At 37.8% G+C, this 25,321-nt stretch overlaps 1 long non-coding RNA gene across 4 annotated transcripts in view; it reads right to left on the bottom strand.

Moving 5' to 3' along the window:
* Positions 1-3,271: 3,271 nt before the first annotated feature.
* Positions 3,272-25,321, bottom strand: part of LOC107318348 — a 35,411-nt gene continuing 13,361 nt past the window's right edge. The window contains exons 1-5 of one of the 4 annotated variants that reach the window (XR_001557324.2): positions 19,228-19,439; positions 15,604-18,725; positions 10,256-10,347; positions 8,320-8,390; positions 3,272-7,104 (exon numbers count right to left, since the gene is read on the bottom strand). This is a non-coding gene — a long non-coding RNA (uncharacterized LOC107318348). Of the gene's footprint in view, positions 7,105-8,319; positions 8,391-10,255; positions 10,348-15,603; positions 18,726-19,227; positions 19,440-25,321 lie in introns of those variants that run through there. The other 3 variants (XR_004308341.1, XR_004308340.1, XR_004308339.1) reach the window with 3 other exon arrangements.

Here is a 25,321-nt window from a genome sequence, read left to right as displayed (position 1 = left end):
CTCCATTCCAGCAGCCCTTTAATAAAAAATAAAAATCCCACAACATTTTTGATCTACTAACCCTTCCTTAGCAGGAACTAGCTAAGAAAAAAAAAAAAAAAAAAAAAAAAAAAGCAGACTTGAGCTCTGATTAAAATCAGCGTGAAACCAAACTCCAGTTCTCATTATGCTGTGATTTATGATGGGTAAAAGTCAGTAGATTTCATTCTACTGATTATCGTTGAAGTACCACATTTAAAGACAACCACAGATTGATGGGGTATTCAGCTCTCCACTCTTCTCTCTAGTCTTCTTTTTGAGAAGCTTCTACATAAACAACAGTTTGGTGCTTGATTTTCAAAGAAGAAAAATGAAATAACCTGATAGTTCATAAGAAGTAAACTGAAATAATAAGGAAATAATTATTAATTTTTTAGGCTGAAAGGATATCACTAAATTCAGATGAAAGCAAGCTTTCCTAGCAGAGCACGTGAAAGTTTGGAGTTTTAATTCTGGCTTTGCAACAAAAATGCTGAGGAGTAACATCAACAGCATCCAAAAAGTTCTGTTCTCCTGCCACAGATTCATTTCAAACCCAATTTTTTCATGACATCACCTGGGGAAATGTTTAAATTCCACATAGTATCAAAAAGTTCAGAGTAACATTTGAAGTCTGTTTAGATTTTACACAAATAATTAATAAAGTGAGGATTAAGTAATTAAACGTGGGATTAAAATTAGGAACAACCACAAAATCAAACCAATAAACTATGAGAAATACACTGTACTCAAGCTCCTTTACCCAATTTTATATTAAAAAATACATTTTGATTTGGTTCGTTATTTTGCCATTTTGTAGTTGAAACAGTACCACCATTTTTGTCAACCAGTGTACTCATTAGACTCAGAACAGTTAGTTCTAATCTTTATTCCCCTTAGTAGACATTAATAAGAAGCACAGGACCTTTTCCATGTACTGTGAAGACGTTAACAACTGACCATAACACCCTTAAATTTTAAGCTATACAAAAGCTTCTTTTACAAAGACCAAAATACATTTCAGACTTCAAGAGAACATTACATTCCCACTGCCTGGAAACCCATGAGCATCAATACCAGAAATATGATTTTAGACATAAAAAATGTAGTATTTCAAGGCAAAATAGGTTTCATAAAGCAATGAAGAAATGCCAAATGATACACAGACAGAGCGGTGAACAAACCACCAGATCCTCACGTCTCATTTTTTGATACCAACTTCACCACCTCATTCCTTATACTGCATGTTCAAAAATATAATCTAATTTTTTAATTCAAACTATCAAGATTTCAGTTTAGTTTATAAACAGCAAAAATAATCATACCCTTCCTCAGCCCAGTAAACACCTGCAAGGTAATACTGTGCTTAAAAGCGGTGTTCTTTAGAGTGCACCTTTCTGTTTAGCTCTGGCCAAAAAGAAACCAGCTCGCACTCCAAGAGTGCTCCACAATGGTTAACCCATATCACAGTGTGTATGGCGGGCAGATTCATTTTACAAGTACTCTCCTGAAGGGAATCTGGGACTCTTGAATTGCACCCATGGTTTCCTCACTGATAAGAACCTGCTAGAACTCAGGGTAGATTAGACTAATCTCTCATGAAGGAAAAAAAATAATATTTTAAAAAGCAACCTTTTCAAATAAATTGCAAAAATAATAATTTTATTGTTTTCCTTTTATGGTCAAGTCTTTTTTTTCTAACGTTAATCTTTTTGCCTCAGTGAAAACAACAGGGATTATTACTTTGCATAATCATTATTTCCCTCTAAAATAATGTTTCCTTAGCATCTGAGTGAACAGAAATTGTTTGCACTAACAAAACTGCTGTATCCAGAGGACAAAGAAACCACTACACTCTCTCTTCTGCAAACATTTCTATTCAAAAAAGATAAATTATACACCAAAGTGCCATTGTAGCACTGCAATCTGGCAGCATACGTTCTTAGCAAGTAGCCCATTCCCAAAAGGAGCCAGGCTCAAAATGGAAAACTCTAATGGAGATGAAAATGCCTATTTTTCCAAGATCCAGGCTGCAAACCCAGTGTTCTCCTGCTCTCCTTAACATTGCTCAATCAAAGATTTCATATCAAATTCCAGTTTCATAAGAATACTTGAGGATGCTCAGGCAAAAAAATTCTGCTTTCATATGATTCACAACTATGCTTTCCCATTTCGTTTTTTGCATTATTCCAGAACAACCAAGACTTTCAAAAGTGCAGCAAAGAAAGCATGCCTAGTCATGTAATGCAACTGCTTTTTGTCTCAATGAAGCTCTCATCATCCAGGAACCTGCTCTTTTTGCTGGTCTCTGGTACAGAATTAATCACAGCACTGAGGAAACCCAAACACATTCATTCAAACAATTTTTACTTTTGTCCTTCCTGTCTAGAGTAATATATTCACACTGGAGATGAATTATATTTTGTTTAGTGTACAGAGAATACATACAACTGAAATATGAGCATAACCATATTCAAACACTCAAATCCAGTGTGAATGGGAATCGCTGCTGGGAACATCTTGCTTTTAAGTTTTCTTTGTATTTCAACCATTTCACCAATTCTGTAATACCTCCGTAGTTTTCAAAGTGACATGGAAACAAGCTCAGCAGTACTCAAGTGGCATCGCTCTCAAAATGAGAGAGCATCATACTCATATATCATTCATGGCAACATACTGAGAGCAGCTGGGAATGCCATGCTAACAGTTTGCTTTGGATGAAGTAGTGCAATTGGAGTGGCATACTCAGGATACATTACCCTCATAATCATAGATGGAGACAGAGCTATCTGGTATGCAAGTCATTTAGAGCATTGGTGACCAAAAGGGTGGCTGATGTAGATCATCCTGTGGCCAACAACTTGTCCAGTGCTTATGAAATTCATAGAACTGTATGGCATGTGCCAAAGCAATTACTTTGTGTTAATCAGTATGCTGAAAGCCAGAAAGGCACTGATTTGGAGACCATCAAAACCTGTTGTATTCTTTGTGAATTATTTATCTATTGAATGCAGCCATCAGCTACTGATAGCTTACAAAAGGAAAACATGAGACAGCCAATGAAGAAGTCCCCTATGCTCTTTGCTACTCCTAATGCTAAAGAGTCACGAAAGTCAAGTGCTTGTTTTGATATTCACTCATCCAAAACCATGGAACCTACTCACACTGGAGACGTTCACTTACCGAAGACCTTTCAATCTAAAGTTCCCTGAAAACATTCAAAGGAAAGCAACACAGATGCAAACATACAAAATTCACAAAGTGGGAGAATAAGATTCATTTCCTGTACTTAGAGAAAGTCTGTGATAATTTATGCTTCTCATTTCACACATTTGTGTGGCACAAACAGCTCCTGGAAAAGGTATAAGAATAAGGAGAGACCTCCTACCTAAACACAGGATACATATTCCATGACAAAATAAAAAGTTAGAATAGATTGCAACAAAAGAACAGGAGTTCTAAGAATTTGTAAGTGGGAAGGACAAAACAAAAGTCATGCAAGATAAGAACAGAGAATCAAGAAGAGTCAAACTTGGTAGATACAAAAAGGCAAAGACAAGTTATAGGTCCCCAGTGGCATAACAAATTACCAAGTAGCAGGTAAAAAACTAACGTTGAGAAATACTTATTCATCTCTATAATGGGAACAACTTCAGGCAAGGACAATAATCACAAAGCAGGGAAGTGCTCCTTAATTAAATGGAAGCAAATAAGAATTGTTCAAGGGAAGGCTTGCCAAGGTTGTTTGGCAGGAGGAGATATGCAATGCTCTTTGTACTGGGAATGTTTTTGTATGGTGAGCTTAAAAGAAGTTTGTCAAGGCTCCTGGCTGAACAGGTAACAGTTTGGCAATCATTTCAAATCTAGGTTATCCACACATATTAAGTTGTTATAAAGATAAAATACAAAGCAATAGCATACTGCAGGCAACTATAAGGCCCTTTGGTGTTTGCAAGCAGTTCCATGTTGTACCTCTCACCATGAGGTCATCACATCAGACTCTCTGCTTGCCTATCTCCTCCTGACCTCATCAACTCCCACGTACAGTACACAGCTGCAAGAATAGATACATATAGGGAACTTCCCAGTCCCTGTGTATATCCTAATAATTAAATTCTCTTCTAAAACATCAAGATAAATCCCATCTTCCTAGACAGGGAGACTGAAACCAGTTCTTGCCTTCATGAGAAAAAAAAATCCTTTCATTATCATTGGAAAGCTTTTCTCCATAGACATATTCTTGCAGATACATCCTTCTCCAAGCAGGACTGGGATCCAGCCCATCAGGGACACAGGAACCACCACCTTCAGACACATTCCTGCATGTTTCGAGAGCACAGACAGCTACCAAGGTAACAAAAGGGTCACCTCTGGAGACAGGCAGCATCCCAACTGGGGCACAGATCATAGTTTTGAATTCAATTGTTTGGAATTTAAAAACTTTTGTCAGGGTTGGGGATTCTTGTCACATACAGACTTATTAGATTTGACACTTTTGGGGTTTCTCCATCTCTGCAGTTTTAAAAGGCTTAATCAATTGAAGACACTAGAAACAAAATAAGGAAAAAAAAAAATAAGGAAGAAAAAAAAAACAATTTGCATTCAAATTGACAATTTATATGCCAAGTTTCAGCATGATTGAAATTAAACAGACTGAGTTATGAACTCCTGAATAACTCTGTGTACAGTGTAAACTACAATGAATCCTTAATGGCAACGCCATAAAGATGATTCAGTAAATACGACACTGGAAATGAGAGAAATAGGAGAATAGGAGAAATGCTTAAGAAATGGATGGAAACTATAAGTTAATTTGAAGCAAGCACTGAAAACTATAATGAAACTGCACTGCAAATTTATTATGCTCTTTTAATCATAACAGTAGGTATGCACACATATAAACATAATAAAATACAACAAAATCAGAAGACAAAAGAATTAAAGACTTCCATGGAAGTTAAACAATTCATCTTCCTGCATGAAAATTTCATTTTCTACTTTAAAATATACAGCCTACCAAAAAAATCCAGCAATGACTGGAAACAGACCAATTTCCAGAAATGAGTGTTTTACATTTTCAAGCATACTTCTGTTAATTAAAAAATTAATTGGCCTTGAAAATACCAAAAGTGAGTATCGTTTTTATTCCCCTTGCAAACTTATTGATATTTTTAATCAAACCATATTCCCTGCACTGAGAAAAAGCTGCGATAACATTGTTAGCAGCACCTCAATCTCCTTGTGAGAGAAGCAGAAGGGTGCTGGTGGAGACCCTCAGAAGACCTCACCCCCATGGTGGAAGATGTGCATGTATGTGATTAACAACAGTGTCACCATGTACTTTTTCACTCTGTAAACTTTTTAGGCCATTTTACCCATCCATTTTAATCACCTCCCGGATCATAGCACCTAAAAGGTCTGAGATGAACTTTGAGTACTCTTTTCTGAGCATCTTCATACAAAGGTGATTCTCTTGGAAAACCACTAAGTACAAGAGGGATTTTTGGACATTATCTCAATGTTATTCTTCCCAAAGTTATATTTTTAATTCCCATCTTGCCTCTTCTTCACAGCAGACAGGACATTTTCTCCCTCAGTTTAGAAATGCATGTAACCATCAGCCTCACCTCATTCATTCAAATCACGTGTTGCTTATGAGAAGTCATCTGGGTTGAATCTAACCTTTAGCAACCTGTAAGGTAAAGAACTTCAAACCTACAGTTCTAACAGTGAGAAAAATAACAACACATGCTCCCCATGCTTTTTCTATTCCCTTGCTCTCTCTCAAACACAAACTAGATCCTACAAATTTTGAACAACCTGAGATGCACGTCTGCTTAGAGAAGTTTATTTTCACGTATCTATGGCTCCTTTCAGAATTGGGGGAACTCAAACATCTGGTTATCTTGGCCAAGGTTCTCAGCATCCTGCTGCCAAGCTGTGCTCAAGTCAGTGGCCCATGGGTTTTCACCAGGCATTCTTCTGCTAGCATGGGAAAAAAAAAAAAAAAGCAGCCAAACTGCAGGTTATACTTCTGTACTGCTTTGTGCAAGCACTGGTTTCAGTGTTTTCCTGTGCTATTATTAGGTTGCCCTGCTTCACACTGCAAGTCCTCCCACCGCTCCCAGCAGGATGCCAGTTGCTGGCAAGCAACGAGAGCCTGAAGGCTGTGCATCTGTTCAGAGACTGACAAGTAGCACTGCGAGTTAAAAAGCCTATAAATTTGCAGCAGGAGGTTTAGCTGAGACAAATAAAACCCCTGCTTTCCTTTGTTTTCAAGCACCAGGTCATGTTATGCCTCTGCTTGGCTGCAGGGAGCTGCTCCCCATCCAAGCAGTGCCCCTCTGATGAACACAACTGTCAAAGAAGACTTTGGACATCCAGTTTTCTCACCCAGGCATAGATTCCTCTGGATACATCTTACTATTTCCTTGAATGTCTGCTGGCCAAACATACAGAATAGGGCTTGTATCAGTGCTTTTCCAGCAAATGAATGGGTCTGGCCCATAGGCCAGAGATTCCACTGGTACCAACAGACACAAATCAGCTGCTGAAGTTGCTGATGGGACCTGGCTGTGTTTTACAGACAAGCCCACACACAACTGAAGTAAGCCAATTGCAAGAGGGCCAGTGAACTATATCAGCACAAAATTGCAGTATCTTTAGGAAAAGGAATATGTTACACAGTGGCTTCTATTCCCTATGGCACAAAGTGACATGAATTTCACATTAAAAGAAATAGCTGATGGAAAGGCTCAAAAAATGTAAATGCGGTTACTGACTTCCTCCAAAGCAGCAGCTCGCAATTATGCCCAGATCTCCAGCCTTAGTGCTCGCTAGATGGGAAACAGAAGGTCCTTAATTTCTCTCCATGTCTTAAATAGCACATAAAGCCAGATGAAATCCTCAGCATAGCACTGAGGTCTCAATTCTGAAGGTAGAAGATAATTCAGTTATTGAAAGGCCCTTTCTTCAGTCCATGAGTTCTTGTATTTTTCTTCACAGTCTCCCTTGGTCCCACAGGAGGTAGGAGGTGAGCCAACAGCTGCGTGGTTCTGAGATGCCTGCCAAGTTAAAGCACAGCACCTACAAAGAACAAAGAAGAAGCTGAATACATTTTTGCCACCAATCTGAATAGTCTTCCATACAATGAACATATTACATTTTGGCTCCGCATAAACAGATGCTAGTGTTATAGAGCTGTCAGCATACAATTTAACTAACACTTTTTAAGCTCAAGTCACATTAGCTTCTTCATCAAGGAAGAAAATATGGATTCTATGGATTACAGACTCCTACCTGTGGAAACCATGTGTCCTACAGCCAAAATCAAGTTATGAAAAAGGAAATAAAGCTCAGCCAGAAACAAGAAACAGTCTCCAAGGACAGAAACTGAACAATTGAAAATACACGTCCTTAATATGTCAAAATTGAACCACCTTGTGTCACATCTATGTTCATTCTGAATGGTAAATAAGGGAAAACAGTACTTAGAAGAACTATCTAATTCTTTACTCTCTTGCCCTTTGCTGCTAAGTCTTTTCGGGGTAAGAGAGCAAAGGCTGTGAGCTTTAACACTAAATACAGATAATACAACCAAAATAACTGTCTCCAGCAAATTTATTTTTTTTATTACAGTTTTAATCTTTTTTTTCTTTGTCTAAAAGTTTTATGAACATTTCTTGTTCAAGACCATCTCTCAAGATCCTCATTTTAAACCAATCAAAAATAGACAAAGTCAAAGTCAGCACTTCAGAAATCAACATCCCTCTGAGACGAATGATGGCAATTCATATTTCTTTTGTAGAGCTATTATTTCTATCACATGTAGACTGTAATCTTGTCTGTATTAAGGAAATGCTTCCAAATCCCTTACTGGCATTGTTTTCTGTTCCATCTAATCTGATATTAGGGACACTTGGATGAGAAGTACCCACAAAGCTATTACCACCTGTGTTTAAAGCAGAGTCTCATTCTCTTTTCATAGACCAAACAAAGAGAGAGGTGAGAATGTAAGTGGTGGGTGACTGCCTTGTGATTAATGGGGTCAAAAATTAATGCAGCACAAAAGCAAAGACAAGGAATTTGTGCATATGAAGTACAACATCCAACTCAAACTCACACAAACTGTCAAAAACATATTAAGTGAAGGAAACAAGAGGAGGGGAGGGAATGGAAATAGCTAAGAAACCTCTTTCCTCTGCAGCATCATGGCCATCACTAAAGGCATAGGAAAATGCAATTAAGAACACAAACAGCCAGCTTCTGTGTGTAGCATAACTAACACAGTACAAATCTGACCTTTAACTGGTCCCATTCAGGCCAAGTCCTCCCACTCTGCAGAAGCCTGCAAGTAACCAATGGATTTCACTCTGTGTACAGAGAATATATAAGAAGGCTCTCGTGCCTCAAAAAAGTTATTACAAATAAAATCTTAAGTAATGACTAAATTCCAACCCACTATGATACAGTGAGAGACGCTGTTTTCTAGAGCGTTTTCAGACAGTTAAATATAGGCATTCATTTGCAGCATACACCTGCAAAACTTAGCAATGCACTCATGCCACCTATTGGCAAATTACACAAAACTCACAGCTGAGTTTTCTGATGAGTACAGACTATTTTGGCTATGAAGTACTGTGTTCATCACAGATAATAAATATTAAAAAAATAAAGCTACTTGCAATTACAGTAGTTCATTTCTGTGGGCAATGCACTTCTCCTTTGAATAAGTATATCACTGGCTATCGAAAAGATTCACGTAGAAATAAGTAATAAGATCATAGAGCATACCACTGTTGGTAAGCAACACTTTGCAGAGAACCTGATGCTAAACTTCATCTCCCCCCTCCTCCTACCCAGCTGCTGTGGAAGACTATGAGATGGTGAGGATTTAGAAAGCAATCTCCCAAGTAAATATTCCTGTGCTAGAACATTTATTCTCAGCCAAAAAAAAATATGGGTGCTTCATCTATGGATTAAAACGTCACTCAGGTGGCATTCAGGATGGTTTGCTTACTTCCAAATGCTTACATTGTCTAAAAGAGGATATGGATTCACATGTGCATTATAATAAGCTTGTCAAATACAGCAGGGCTCCTCAATCAATAGTTTACAAGAATAGTTTCTTGTAAAGTAAAACACAGCATCTCATCAGCTTTGTGAGTTCTGACATTAAAATGGCAATAAAGAGCACAACAGGAAATATTTACTGTTGTTAGCAGAGCAAGAGATAAGCTTTCATTACCTAATGTTAGAAACTGAGACCATTTTTCCCTTTTAAAGAACATGTTTCCAGTCTAAAAGGTTGATATAAGAATTCAATATATTTATCAGCATGCGTTTTATGAAAATATCACAGACCAGGAATGCATCAGGTTACTGGAGTTTTTGTTTTGTGTTTTTTTTCATTTCAACTGAAAACTGAAGTGAGGCTGGCTTAAAACCAAATGCTGTGTAGCTGGCTTCACTCTCAGTTCCTTTCATCTTTAATAGAAGCATTTCCTTCTGCATAGGATGGTCACCCATTTAATTATATGGTGGGGAAAAAAAAAAAAAAAGAAAAAAAAAAGAAAAAAAAAAAGCAAAGGAAAACTCAGCTGTGGAGATAAATCTCAATAGAAATGTAATGAGTACTCCTGCCAAGAATCATTTACAAAACTTCCTATTCAACACTAACCATCAGAAATGGGACATCCAAAAATCCATCTGTGAATCTGGAGATAAGAAGCTGTTATTCAGTACCCAAAGTATTCTGCTACTGGCCAGAAGTAAATCCACCACTTCAAATTAGCGTTAACAAGATCTACGATAGCATTTTGAACTGCAACAATTAGAGTCCCCTAAGCTGGTGAACTCACTGCCTTTGGGTCCTCAGATCTGCCCTCCTTTGTGAGCTTAATATCATTCATTAGGTTCTGAGTGGAGAAAGGCAGAAATGGGGGCACAAACTCAGCCATCCTGATGCTATTATTCAAACAACACAAAGAGTGTAAGCCCAATAGAGCTATAAAAATACTCAGTGAGATAAGCGTGCCAAGGCTCTCCCTCGTAGCTGGATTTTTCCCTTTTGTAAGCGATAAGCTAAAACAAGTCAGACCAAAAAGTCCGGAGAATCCAGACTGATAACCACATATTAAAATGTTTACAAGATGAAACCACAGCAGAGAATTCTAATGATGAACGCTGTGGAAAAGAACAGAAGTGTTAGCCTTTTAAATTCTATTTTAATACCTACTTTCCCAACTGCCAGATGCTTTGCTACAGGTCCACTGTAGACTGCAGAATGGTTATTCTCTGGTCTTTTCTAGAACTTGCAGGCCCCTAGGGCTCAAGGAAAGGGAGAAATCATTGTCTTTCCAGCTGAAGATATTTGGAAAAGACTCTTCAGTTTCTGTCAGCAAAGGTTCTAGGGGGAGAAAAGCCAGCATTCCCATCACTTCGGGATTATGAGCCTTTCCTGAGGACAGTGAGAGCCAAGCTGACTGTTGCAGGCTGGGAAGCACCCTCTGAGCCAGGCCCTGCTGCACCCTGGCTGCATGCAAACATTCATAGGCAGCACTGAAAGCACATTTTGTGGACTATTTTAGACAACACACTGCAGAGACCTAAGTGCACAGAGTTGTGTGTGAAATATTGATCTCATCCTCACAAGAGTGAAGGAAGCATGGGGATGGCTGAGGTAGATCCGCTCGCTGACTCTCTACCTGCTGCTATTTATGCAGTGAGGAAGCAAAAGGAAGCATAAACATTAAAAGGATAATAACAAGAAAATCACTCATCCAGTGTGCACATAAAAACACACAGCTTGAGAGAACGATTCGTTCATCCAGTTCTGACCCTCAGCACAAAATCACAGCAGCAGCCTTCAGCCTTCTGCCCAGAGGGCAGCACTGATGTATGTCAGCTGCAGCTGAAGACAAGCAAAGCAGCAGCCCCTACCACTTTTCAAGAAAGCAAGTACTTCCATTGACCCAAATGATCAGTGTATGTTATGATCCACCATGCAGCTCTGAAGCTAAACATTTTGGCATAGCAATGCTCAGAATCACCAAACAAATGTCTCCTTTCCCCACCCACACATCCCTCAAATGCTCTCTTGCTCTGTAATCCAAAAGACAGCTCAGTTCAGTCTCATCTCATATTATCCTATATCTAGAATAAACCCCTCTGAAACACAAGTCAAAATCACCAGGGATCACACATGGCTCTGTAACTTGCAGGAAAGCTTACATGCCAGGTAATGTGATGTGGATCAACGACAACTAAGCTGCAGACAAAATGAGATTTTTCTGCCTGATACACAGAACTCATGGTTGCCTTGGAAAGACACTCTATGAAATCTATGATCACATACATCAGGATTAAACTGAGGAGAAAAAGCTTGCTACCAGTGCAATGCTTTGTGTGTAGTTTAACAAATGACAGCTCTCTAATGGCAGATATAGGGTGCATCAGGTTCCCTAGCAGCACCATGTCTCACCTTCCACTGATATAAAACACAAGCAATATTACAAAACCAATCCAAGCAGGCTCTCAGGAGAACAAGTACTATTCAAATGTAATCAAGGCAATAAGAAATTGTCTCCGTGGTGCCTGTTGGCACATACTCATAACGCACCGCTCAAACACACTGACATATACACTGATTTGGTTCTTTTAGGCAGGTTAAGATGGTTGCTCTGAAAGTACAAGAGGGCCTTTAGGTTAATATGATTAAAATTAATTTTTACTGTGTTGGGTGAAGAAGTTGTGTGTGACAACGAAAAGCCATTCAAATCGCCATCCTCCAGAGTGGCATTTTAGAGGTAATATCGCTGAGCAAATGTATGCCCACTCATGCAGTGCTACCCACCATACTCCATAAATTAAAATTAATTAAGCTGAAGCACCATCTTTATCGGGAACTGAATTTGCATCTGTAAATTTAAGACGAGTAATTGTGCAATATTTTTGTCAAACAGTTCCATTACCCTTTAATTGACTTGTGGCACCTTTCACACCTCTCACACTTCTTTAAGGGAAAACTGAAAATGTATAAAAATGCTTTAAGAAGTCATGGTGGGGGAAGCTGCGTGTTTCTAATCAGATATGACTCAACACTGCAGAGATATTCAGGGGATTTCCTATTTTCTAGGAGTTCAATTTCTCTAAATTTAGTCGGTAAAAGTAAGATCAAATATCAGTAACATTCACCAGCCTTAGTATTCTACTGGCAAAAGTACTGACTGCAAGACATTTAAGGGATAATGACACAATAGAGTTGAAAAAATAGCAGCCTCTAAGCTAGATAATTCTGTATGTGGATAGACAGATGAAATAAGATTTCAGACCATTAAATGATCTGGAAAGTGACAGGAAAGGTTAAAGTAAAGAAAGCAATGATCTGTTTTCTTGCCAATAAAAAAAAAAAAAAAAAAAAGCAAAAAAAAAAAAGCACTGATTTCAGAAAGAATCACAGATTAATGTCCAGGAAAGGGGAATAAGGGAATGCCTGAAGGAAAACACTGAAAGGTTGAGTGTGTGGTCAGCAGGGATGCCACTACATCAACTGATCAACTGAACAGGTCCTCCTCCATTTCCAACTGCATTGTACTGTCCCACACTGTGCTGCATGGTGAGGAAGACCAGGAACCTATTTGGCTATAAAACAGGGAAAGAAAACACTTTACAAAGCATGGGAATAAATCATTTAGATACAGGAAGGAAATAAAGGAGAATGACAAAAATAGGAAGAAAGATTAAAGTTCTGTGTTTACAGCAACATGAATGTTAGCACAAAATTGATTAAAATATAAAACCTTAAGAAGAGGTAAAAACAAAATTCAAAGTTCTCCAGCAGTTTCTGTGGAAATCGTCCATTTTCTTCACATGTACAAGAGCAAAAGAGACTGACAGTGGGTGAGCAGAGTGCAGTGCACACAGCCTATGGCCCAGGGCAACAGATTTCCATGCAGCAGATGACCCCAGCATTCCTCTCACACTTGTAATACAGTAACACAGAGCACAAAACGTACCTAGGGGGCAAACAGTTTACTTTTTATTACCTTCTGTTTAAAGGCAGCAGGTGCGTTTCTTCCCTTCCACCTTTTATTAGACTATTGAATTTTATGTGATTACTTAATTGCAATTAAAAGGTACATTTCTCACCCCAGTGTAACCTCCACCTTGTTACATCCACTCCTCCAGCAGCCTTTAGTTTAAACATCATCTCACTCACCTTCTCAGGAAGAACAAACAGAGGACACAGTTCCTTTCTAGCCATGTTCTGAGCACTTAGTTTCACTGAACTGCTCTGATAGCAACAATTTTCTTAGCGGTTGCCGCACGGAGTGTACCTGTTTCATCACTTTTCAAATGCCACTTCCTGTCTGCAGTGCTATTTTCAGTTTCTTTTACACTGCAAGCCTTGATATTTATGAATAATGCCTCTAAAAATGCCTCAGGGTAACCAAAAGATTTCCATTAATTATCTCAGTAAGAACTGAAGAAAGAAGAGCAAATATATTAACTGAATGGAACCACACAATCAAAAAGGCCTTCCCACCACTGCAGCTTCAAAAGGTCTTACAAAAAGCCTATCAAAATTAATTTGAGATGGAATTTAAAAGAGGAATAGGGTAGATGGAAAAAGCAGAGAATAGCTTCTTTACTTCAGCATTTATACAACCTTATTCTTTTTTACTGGGAGTCTTTACACAGACATTTCTTTTCAATTTCCTGAAATAATTTTTGTATTATTTCAGAACGTAAAATTTGAAATAGAAAAATAAGGTTCTTGACTTCATAAGCCATTCCATAGAGCCCCCTTAGTTTATTGGGAAATAGCTTGTGACAACAATTCTATTAATTGAAAATAGAAGGAAAAAAAAAAGAATCAAAGTTAAACACTGAATCACCCTGTTTGAGTCATCCAGTTCCAGAGGTTCTGCCTTCTTTTGTATCACCTGTATGATCATTAGATCTGGTTGAAAAGTACACAGAACAACTCAGCGATGTACTGAAAATATTCAAGACACAAATTCTTCCTTAAATAGCATTGCCGTTTTGACCCATAGTGTAGAGCAGTGAAATGACAAGGCAAGTCCAACAGACAACTACTAAAGCAATGCCAGAAGACAGGCACCTCTCCTACTGAGGTCACCGACCATAAAGACTGAAGCTCAACTGGACTAAACATCTTAAATGGCTTAACAGATGTTGCAACATCATAGTCTTTGACAGAATTAAAGAAAATAATAATTCTGTGCATAAGTACTTATCTTCCACACAATATTTTCCATACAGCGATCTCTAAGAACTCTAGTGAAAATAGCAAAAAAAAAAGTTATTTCTTTTTAACTTAATACAATTAATATATCATTCCAGTTATTAAAATCATGTGAATTTTAGACTGCACAAGGGGTTCTAAAGCAATCATTAGAAATTATATAGTGTCACATGTTGGATAAAACCTTTTGCATTCTTCTGAAGAGAAAAAAGAATGTATTTAGTCTGAGTGCATAGATCTAATATCATAGAAAACTAACATTCCTTTTATCTTTCCAGCATTCCTCCCCCCTCCCCCCCCCCCCAACCCCCACTAATATGATTTATAAACAAAACAGATTTAAAATAAAGCAAGTACACATCCTAAAGATTACTTTGATAATGCTAATATGCCCTTTAAAATTGGGTCCAGCTGGGAAATTGAAAAGGTGACAAGTGGAACCAACTTGTATTAGGTTGGCACAATACCAGCCACTGGCATGGCCTAAATGACAGTTACAGCATCTGGAAAGGGCTTGATAAGGAAATCCTGTTAGAGTGCACTGCTAGATTTTTATTTTGTTTTTTTGCTTTTCCTTTTTAAATTACATCTTATATGATTTTAGTTTTGCCATCTCCTCATCTTATAAAAAAAGTGTTTGTTTCTTCCTAATTGAAATACTGTTTTGATTAAGCAAATGCTTATGAAATGGCTTCCAGCACTTCTTTTTGGTAGAAAGAAATTCTAATGTGAGCTAATCTGATCACTGGAAGATATTTGGCTGGGCATCCTTCCAGTCAGAAGTTTAAAATTGATTATGGCTGTTCACAAGTATTTTCCTACTGATGTAAGTTCCTTAAATGGCCTCTGACCTCAATCCCCTCGGTTTCACTGGAAGTATTCTATCATATCAACTGTGTCTGCTGATGTTTTAAAGAGAGTTTGTGTGTGAAAATATCCTTGTGAGCAAGGATATCCTTTCAAAGTGCAAGATGGGAAAGTGATGAGACAGGATTCAGAGGTGAAGAAAAAGAATGAAGAACCAGATTCAGAGTATTTTGTCAGAGCACTATATTCAGCTTATTAACTTCTATGATTTTCTCAAATACAGTTACGCCTTGGTCTTTGATTAAGCTGTCCTGTGAGTTTACAGGTTTCACGAACCTGGTGGGGCTGCCGCAGCTTAGTCAAAAGAGGTGGAACATTTAACGTAGTCCTCTTGCCAATTACAATTCTATTTCTGATGAATAAACTCAGCTTCTGACACCCATGACTCACAGGGTTTTCCTGATTGGGAATTATATTGTACTGTCAATAAAATATTCAGGATGGATTACCAGAGAAGAAAGTCACAGAATGCATCATTTTTTCAGCGTCCTGCAGGCTAATGACAAGAGTTATAATCCAAATCTGAAACAACAGAAACAGAACAGAAAGTTAAGCCCTTGCAACACACCTTAAAGTGCAAATTTTGTAGTTTACTTCATCACAACTGAGTTAAGGAGAAGCCAAAAGAATATATAGAAAATAATGTGAGCTATTACTGTGGCTGACTTTTCTCAGCAAACAAGGTCTGTGGGTTGCATGTGGGTTCCTAAGGAATTCTGAGAACTGTTAGCCAATTTCAGTCAAATATGTCAGATTAAATATATAGTGAGTGCAATTATGTGCTCATTTAAAAAATAAAAAAAATTAAAAAAAAAATTGATTAAAAAGCATATAAGAACATTGCAGAATGTTGATGAGAAGACACCATGTTTTGCATTAAAAGTTCCTGTGAGGTTGTGTAAGGAATCTGCACGCTAGAGAGCCCCAAATGGAGAAGGTGGCTGGAACTGAGACACTGTTCCAAAGCCAGGTAATTATTAGATGCAAGCCTACAGGAAGCCAAGCTTCATTAAATCAATGCAGATCTCTGTTACGCTGGAAAATTCTGACGCTAATATCAAGGCACACTACATGACAGTTGTCACTTTGGTAGGGTTTTCATCTCCTCAGCTTGCTATCGAGGCATCTTGGCATAAGGAGGATCTGCAGCCTCAGCCACCGCAGCTTCTCTGTACGCAGGCTTGAAGAAGGTCCTCACCTCCTCACAACATGATCTTTTCCTAACTGTGTTCTAGAAAAGCACTGCCCCTGCACCTCAGCAGCCTCCTTCAAGTGAGCCTTCCTGGCAATGGCTGGGTATTCATATGAACTGGTAGCCTTCTGGGGCTTTTGAGAAGCTTTCAAAACACAGGGTAAATGTCATAGCAAAATTCCAAAGACACTTTTAAAATAAATAAATTAGCAAAACTGGAAGTCCTCTTCTGCAAAAGATTTCACAATTTGATTAATGCAAAATACTTAAATTTTCTTAATTGTTTTTTTTCCCTTCCGTGTTATTTGAATTCATTTGTCAGAGAGACAGGGATAAAAATAGGGCTGTTTTGTTAGCTAGCTGCCATTCATCACAGGACACCAGAATTTATAAACAAGCAATCAAAAACCTGTCAAAATTGATGGGAAGAATGTGAGAAATTTCAAACGTTGTGGTTCTGAATTCTGACTCACTGTTGGATTTCTAATTTATCAGAGCACCTGTTACAGTGAGATGCATTTCGCATTTCAACTGGGAGATACTTCACCCAGCTTAGAACCTATTTGTTTCTGTAGTGCCTGCCAGGTGCAAATTAAGGTAAAGTATTAACCAGAGTTCAAAAGAGGCAGCATGGCTGGCTCTAAGTAACACTCTAGTATAGTTTCATGCAAATGTGCGTCCTAATGCACTGATTTAGCTAAATATTTGTACAGCACCCTACTATCATTAATTTATTAATATTCACTTCATTTTCCTACGAAGAAGAGAAGGTATTTTACTTAACTACAGAGAATAGATGACTGAGTTGCAGAAAACTAGTAATTCTGTGAAAAAGCAAAGAATAGAACCTACGTCTCCTGACTGACTCCTTCTCCCTCATACCATCAGTCAGTAACAAGATCAAGAATCCACATTCTAAAGTCATCCATCTCCAGAAATAACCTGGAATTACATATTTCTTTACCTGGGAAATCAGCATATTTTCATCGTTGCCTATCTACATATTTCATTCTGTTTATCACTTCAAAGAACAAAAGATTTTAGTTAGACATTTTATAAATCCATGCACAATTTATCTTACATTAAAGTAGACATCTTTGTCTTACATTAAAGTAGATTTGAAAACAGAGAAAATAAATTACAAAACAAGTTTAAAAGTTTAGATGACAGGACAGAGAATATTACAAAAATGCTTACAATTTTGCAATCCTTGTTTCTCAAATTAGAATAAAAGGAGGAAAAACTGTTCCAGCAACAACCATAACAATTAGATAGACTAACCATTTAATAAATTATTTTTGTATAATTTGAATAATTTTTTGTATAAATTGAAAAAAAACACCAAAACTTTCAATATATTCTTCCTGAAGATGAACATCACTGCACTACAGAGTTCAATCATACTAAAGACAAATAAATTGATTGCAATCATTTCCTCCCCATTCATTCTCATTTATCAAATCATTTTAAAAGTGACAAAGTAAACATGCAAAACTGGTAATGAATATGAAGCTTCACCAGCCCCATAAGCCCGATTAAAGGAAGTCATTCTCAAGCTAATGTCAATGGAAATATCATGGAAACATGACTGCTTGTGATATTTTCAATGGAAATACCAAACAAAGAACTATCCAAATATTACTTCTCCTGTAAATATCATAAGGATATTTGCTGCTCAGATCAAAGGTAGGAGGATAAAATGGAAAAGAGGAAGAAAAGAGCAGAAAAAAAAGAAAGCAAAATCGGAAAACCTGAGGAGCAGACGGTGGCAGAGAGGTACTTGAATCAGAAGACCTCCTGCAAGAGGTAACTTCAAAAAAAAATTGTTAGAAAAAAGGTAAGTTAGTATTTATGGAGACTCATTCTCTCGCCTTCTATTTTGCCAAAAAGAAAAACTCTCCAGAATTACCATTAATTAAATAAATCAACTTAGGAGGCAATAAAATAAAAGAGTGAGAGGGAAGAAGCATCCTGAGATTTGAGAGGAGAATAAGAGGTGAGAAGAAGCATTCACACATTTCAAGAGGTCACACACGTTTATACACACCTTCCTTATCTTAATCACATACATGCATAGTCCTCACTTTCAGCGCATGCAGGTAATAATTCTTACATACAAAAAAGTACACATTTTAACATGTTCAGGTACATTTTTCAGCATACATATTAATTTTCCTGACAGCTTTTTCTTGTCTATGTAAATATATTGCAACACTTATCTCGATATATCCTCTGAGTAAATCATCCCACAAGCCAAAACATATCAGCAAGAGACTTTACAGCCCAAACGTTTGTTGACTTTCTCAATCCATCCTACAGATGATAAAATTAGCAATGGACATCTTTAGATGCATATTTAAAAATTGCAGTTTTCAGCTTCTGTACAGAACCAAGAAAAAATACAAAGAACAGTCATTATATTTTTTACATGAACTCTGTAGAGATTATTAGTGTATTTTTTCCACTAAAACAATGATGATAACATGAAAACAAGTTTAAACTAAAATAAAGAAAAAAAAATCATTATGAGAAGAAACTCCACACAGAAGTGATTATTTGTATTCAACTGCTGTAAAATAAACTGAATGCTTCAATTTTATAGCAAGGATTAACAGAACATAACTGTACATAAACAATATATGAAGATACAGCCTTTTCAAATCTATCCTGATCAGTGAATGAACTGTAAATGGACAAGGAGAAATGATTCCAAACACCACTGAGTTTCCAGCCCTAAGTCTGCATTTTCAGCAAAGAATTCTGCCTCCCAGATGCTAACACAGGTATAAAGCTAAAAACACATTGCACCTTGCATCTTGACAAAATTAAATGCAAAGTTAATGATGCACAAAACCTAAATACATACAAAATCAGATCTTACCCTCTTTTCCAGCCTCTCTCACACGAAAACCAACAGATGATGCCATCCTGCTCTTAAAACACGTTCAGGTACATAATATCTTGTGTTTAATATCATGTGTTTAAGAGTCATTTTGATGTGGTGCTCAGGGATATGATTTAGCAGAGGGTTGTTAGAGTTAACATACTATGGTTAGGCTGTAGTTGGACTTGATGATCTTCGAGGTCTTTTCCAACTTGGGTAATTCTATGATTCCATGATCTTCAAAAATATTTCATTAATCAATCTGAATAAAACCAAATGTATTTGAATGACAATCTGTTGGTTTTTTTTGTTTTGTTTTAATACGTATATCTGTCTGCTCAATGCTGAGAAAACAAAACAGGTAGAAAGCAACTCAGGGAAATTCACTTATCTTAAGGATTCCTACTGCATAACTATTTTATTGATCCTCACGTTATGAGATGCCATTTAAGACAGAGCACATTTCATTGTAAAGCACATACTTTACTAGTTCAATAAACGTTTCTGTACTTTTATAAAAGAGCATAAGCTTTAAGATTACATACATTAAAGCAGTAGTTGCTGTGTCATATACCTTGGTAAAGGAGATTCATAATCCATTGACTGAACTGTCTGCTTCAGCCAAACTTTCTAATAAGATGCCTCTTCCCCAGACTGAGCTATGAAATCTAATAATATAATTCCCTTTGTTTGGCATGTTTTGTCGATGCCTCTCTATAGCTCAAACCACAATAATGTAGCACACAATTACTGCATGTTCAGATGCTGTTTCACAATAAGGAGAGGTTTAATGACACCTTCCAAGGGGGCCCAGGCAACAACTAATTTCTTCAGTTCAGCATAGGCTGATCAGCACACACAACCTTCCAATGTGGCTTTGGCAGCTAGATCACAGATTACCACTTGCACAATGTACCAGGCTTTATTCCTCATTACTACTTGTGAAACTCAGCAAAAACTGAAGTCTTTGTTTCAACTAAGCTTCACTACGCTTGTGGTTTTTTTCCATGTCATACCCCAAATTTGTTCTGCTGATACCTTGAGCAATTCTTTCTGCTCCCAGGCACGTCTCAACATCCCACATTCACATCATGCTTCTTCAGGCGTCTTAAGAAACTTGGCTTTCCTTTGAATTTAATGATTTCGCACTATTGAACTCATCAGGCTTCTCTTTGCAAGTATTTTGTTCACAGTAAGCACCTCAGGTCAAACTGAGCCTTTGGGAAAATGCTTTGGAATACCACCTTCATCAAGTCTGCTTTCTCTCTCCTTGCAGATCGACTCTCTTGCTCACAGTGCTTTAATCCCCCACAGACAGATTCAGGGTGAATTCAGAAACTGCTAGATTCAAGGGTCCCCTTTTCTAAACCCTGCCATAATATTCAACCAAGTCACAAATTTATTGAAGCTCCTCTCATATAGGATAAAGACAGCAGAGCTGACAAGTAATACATTATATAATTTGTAAGGTCTACTTCTGGATATCCATCATGTGAACAATAATTCAAAAGCATGAGGCATCTCACCATGTCAACAGTGCTTACACCAGTACAAGTTGGGCCCAGCTTGCACACCAATTAATATTAAGTCAAGGAATTAATAGATTAAAAGGAAAAATCTCTATTCTGATGCAAATCATACCCCACACATAAGCAGTGGACAGGACTGAATCCTAAATACCTTACCTGTTATTTCACGGCATGGAAGAATTAGGAAATAACTGTTCCGGTGTCCTTGTTGATACTGACAGGCAACCATGAGAATTTTTATTTACTTATTTAGTATTTACTTTAATTTAGTATTTACTTTAGTTCCTGCTTAGTATCAGTCTGATACCAAGCAGCTGCCCTGATGATAATCACTGAGATTTGCTGCAATAATACCCCCTGTAAGCTTAAGAAAATAATAGCTACTTTGGTTGTCTTCATCACTGCTCATAAGGGAAAACACACTTCAGTGATGTCAACTGGAGATGCGAATAGTTACCTCCCCTCTCCTCCCACTAAGTTTGCAGGGGAAAGAAGCAAGTTAAATTGGTGGGGGTACTACTGCCGGGGAGGGAACTACTGTCACTGTGATCCCAAAGCAACTCCTTGATGCTAGGCATTGTGTGGAGCTCCAGAGGTACTGAATCAGAAACTAGAGATTCAGTTATAGTCCCAAGGTGCTGTATCTTCCCTCAACCCAGTTCTCCCCTCCCCCTATTAAGGGAGGGAAAAATACAAGTCTCAGAGAGTCGTCCTTCAAACTCACTTCAAAAAACAAAACTTTAGTAAATATTGCAGTAAATAATACTGAATTTAATTTTTAGGAGTGCTGTTTTTGCGTTGTTTTTTTTTTTTAAATGGCAACTCAGTAAAAGAAACCACTAGGAATAGGGAAGCAGCCCAGTATTTCTCTGCTAAAGAAAGCTTTTCCAAAGCACAGATGGTGCTGTAAACTTTCCACATATAGAGCACGGCTTATTTTTACCATTTTGCACCTGCATGTTTCCCTCCTAACAATCCTGCAGAAGAGCAACAAAACTGAGTCCATTTCTCACGCAAAAAGCCCACTCCTAGCATTACTCATCCTCTCCATCCCCTCTCTAATATATTTGTGAATAGGGAGATGGACTGAGAAGTGAAAAACCAAGCACACAAGGCATTCCAGCTGAACCGCAAAATGAAATCATCTCCTCTTCCCAACTCCAGCTCTTAAGATGCTGCACAGGACCCCAGTAGACACAGTTCCTGCTTGGCACAGGGAGGAGGGTAGGACAGCAGCATGGCCCCCCAGCTGCATTACATTGGCTGGGGAAAGGCTGATGCCCTGGTTTCCTTTCTGTCTCTTCCCTGGTTGCTGATTGCTCAGAGATTCTGACCAGTCCCGGGCAATGGAATTTATGATAGCAGGTGCTTGATTGTATTTCTAATTCCTTGTGTACACAAACTTGATCTAGCTAATTTTAGTAGGCATACACTAGTGCAAAATCCTGTGAGAATGTTTGCAGTTTCAGTCCAGTTTAATGGATTATTATATTTTAAGCTAACATTCTTAGGTGATTTACACTACACTGAAATAAACTTATTTTAGTCTGAAGCAAGAGTGGCAATGCAGTTTATTGAATTGGTTTAATGACACTGATTTAAAATTACATCTTAATTTAAAGAGGTACAGGAATGCATATGAACAAGCCCTAATGTTATATAGCAAGGAGTGCTTTGAATACAAAGAGAACAAATATAAAAAGAGACAGACACTGCGAGACTATACATCTCAGCTCCTCAAAGCTCAGCTCCAAAGAACTCAACATCAAATCTGATCTGGTAGTTAGTCAGGGGGAATAAACTTAGCATAAGAAAGTAATTAATGTTCATTTCTGCATAGACTTGCTGTAAATTTTTATGCAAACTGAAAAACTCAGTACTTCTAAAAATCTCAGTAAAGCAAGGGGAAGACCACATACAGGAGACTGCATCTGTTTGGTGAAGCATGGCAAGGGGAGGTCATCAAGTCATCACTATGGGGCTGATTCTAATTCTCATAAAGTTTAAACTGAAATATCATCAATTTTCTACTGGAAAGCAATTGTAGAACAGAAGAAAGAGAGACTGGGGCCTAGATTGTAGTTCAAGTTATAAAATTCTATGTTTTATTAATTGTTTTTTCTTTGGAAAATAAATTGTGTAATGGTAAAAATAAAAAAAGGAAACTGAGTATTTACACATAGTTCTGCTCAGTTTACTTATGCTGTGTTTCAAACAAGAGTTGTTACTAGCTATTTCTGGAATTTCTACATCTCCCAAGATTTAGTTCATTATGCTGAAATAGAGTGCAAATAAAATATAATAGGGAGAAAGTGGCGGTATAAAACATAGTGTTGTACTTGGAAGAAGACCAGCCTTATCTTTCTTCTGCAAAGCATACTCCATTTTCTTCTTAGAATGGGTTCGTATATAATTTTAAGAGTTTAGAAATAAAGACTCCCATTTTAGTACCTGCTTAATGCCAGCTGCTCAACATTTCACGTTAGGCAATGTGATGGTCTAATATTACAACACAAGACACTCCTACTGCCTTTCTTATTAAGTCAAAGGTGGTAATCTCAGACCTTAAAAGTTGGCTTCAAATTCTTTGAGCTCTTTCTTTATGCCCTTTGACTGTAAGCAAATACAACTTTTTAAACAAATGAAAATAATGACTAGAAAACCTCTCACTCCTCTCCACAGAAGTGCTGCAAATGCTCAGTCTTGCTCTTGTTCTCTCATCTTCTCTGCTTCTGCAAAAAGATACAGAGCAAGACACACTCCTCTATCACAGTGAAGGGCAAATCCTTTACGACTATGAGTAATAACTAAGTAAAACAGATAAAGATCTACCACTCCGTACCATCCATATCTTCTCCGGGAAAATAAAATATAAAAGGATCATATTTTTGTTATATTCACTACACTTAGGAGAATTCAGCTGCACCAAATTAGAATGTTAGTAAATTGGACAACTAATATACATTAGATACAAGTCTCAGAGAAAACACCACAGCAAACTACAGTTGTCCTGTTTCTTTACTAAGTTTCCCTACTGCTCCAGTGCACTAATCCTGGTTTATAGCTGCTATGCATCACTGGAGCAGCACAAATTAGGCAAAGCATATCAATAAGGGTGGCCTAATACTTCCAGCAGAATGTTCTTAGGGTTTCTTAACCTGTTTTGGTGCCTGAAGAAGGAACTGTGCAGCTCAGCAGTGTATCCACTCAACACAGGTTGGATTAAAACTGGGTAACAGCAGGCAGAGGTTATTAACCTAAATTCTTCAGCACTATCAACCCAGGTGTTGCCAGAGAAAAACGTGCTAATTCTTTTATCAGTTTCCTTCTAACTCTCTAGTTTTAGTGTGGCACACGAACTTCTATATAAACTGTCTCAGTTCAGGGAGAATTGAAGCTCTGCTTCTCTTGGGAAGTCCATAGGGGAAGATAAAAACCATGATTCAATATTCAGCTCTGTGCTATGCCCACAGACACACACCACAAACTCTCCACTTCAAACATATTGGACCATATAAACAAACTGATATCAAACAACTGCACTCCAAGCTCCTTTGGCCAAAGAGAGAGGTACAAAAATCTACAAAGACTCTTCCAAAGACCTTTTCAGAAACTGTAGATGAAGTCACCTTTGTGTATAGCCAACAAAGCAGCTGAATTAACAAAGACACTTATTAATGAAGCAGCCCTTGTGACTAATTTAGTTGGGAGCCTAAAAAATACTGCAAGAGCAGCAAAAAGGAGACTGGAGAAAGCACAATTGAGATAAACCCGAGCTACCTACCCTAGCCTGACATTATTACATGGGCTTTCTCCAATGAGATAAATTCATAGACTCTCACTCAGAAAACACTGATACCAGAGTGGTGGACATAAGCCCTCCTTTATTTCCACAAACTGGGCACACAGTCACATTCATCTTCTCAACTAAACCATTCTTTTTACTTGCTAATTTCTGGAGGCCAAGAGAGTTCAGTCCCAGCCTATTTGTTTTGACTGCTTCCCTTCAACTGTTTTTACTGGTCAGATGCTCATTTGTCATTTACATTATTGCTCAGATAACAAGCATCTCTAGGAGGAAAATAATTAGGGCAGAAGGTAAACCATCTTCTGAGCACATTCTGCATTTGCAGCCTGCTCCTGTGGGAAAGCTGACATACTCTGCATTTGAATTTTGAAACAGATCCAGCAAGGTAAAATACTATCAGAAGTTCAAGGGTTTGAGCTGCAGCCAAGAAAAAGGAAAGTTAGCCAAGGTCTTATATGAGTGCATACACTGTCAGTGACTAAAAGCAATATCCTCCATTCATCTGAGGGAAGGCAAGAAGTAGATAAAAAAATCCCTGCTAGCTTCATGGTTTTGCCTAGACACAGCAGAACTCTAAACAGTGTGAAAAGAGCAGTATGCTTTTGTCTTCCTAAAGAGGTCTGACCTGAGACATTTGATTCTTACAAATGTGCATAATCCCACATGGAGCACAACACATTTTGCAATGCTGCCCAATACACCAAAACCAAGAAAAATCAGAGCAAAAGTAAAATAGCCAGGTGGTAAAAAAAAC

The sequence above is a fragment of the Coturnix japonica genome, chromosome 9, assembly GCF_001577835.2.
Source record: "Coturnix japonica isolate 7356 chromosome 9, Coturnix japonica 2.1, whole genome shotgun sequence".
NCBI lineage: Eukaryota > Metazoa > Chordata > Aves > Galliformes > Phasianidae > Coturnix > Coturnix japonica.
The sequence above is the reverse complement of the archived record's forward strand: the minus strand, read 5'-3'. Positions and strand labels throughout refer to the sequence as shown.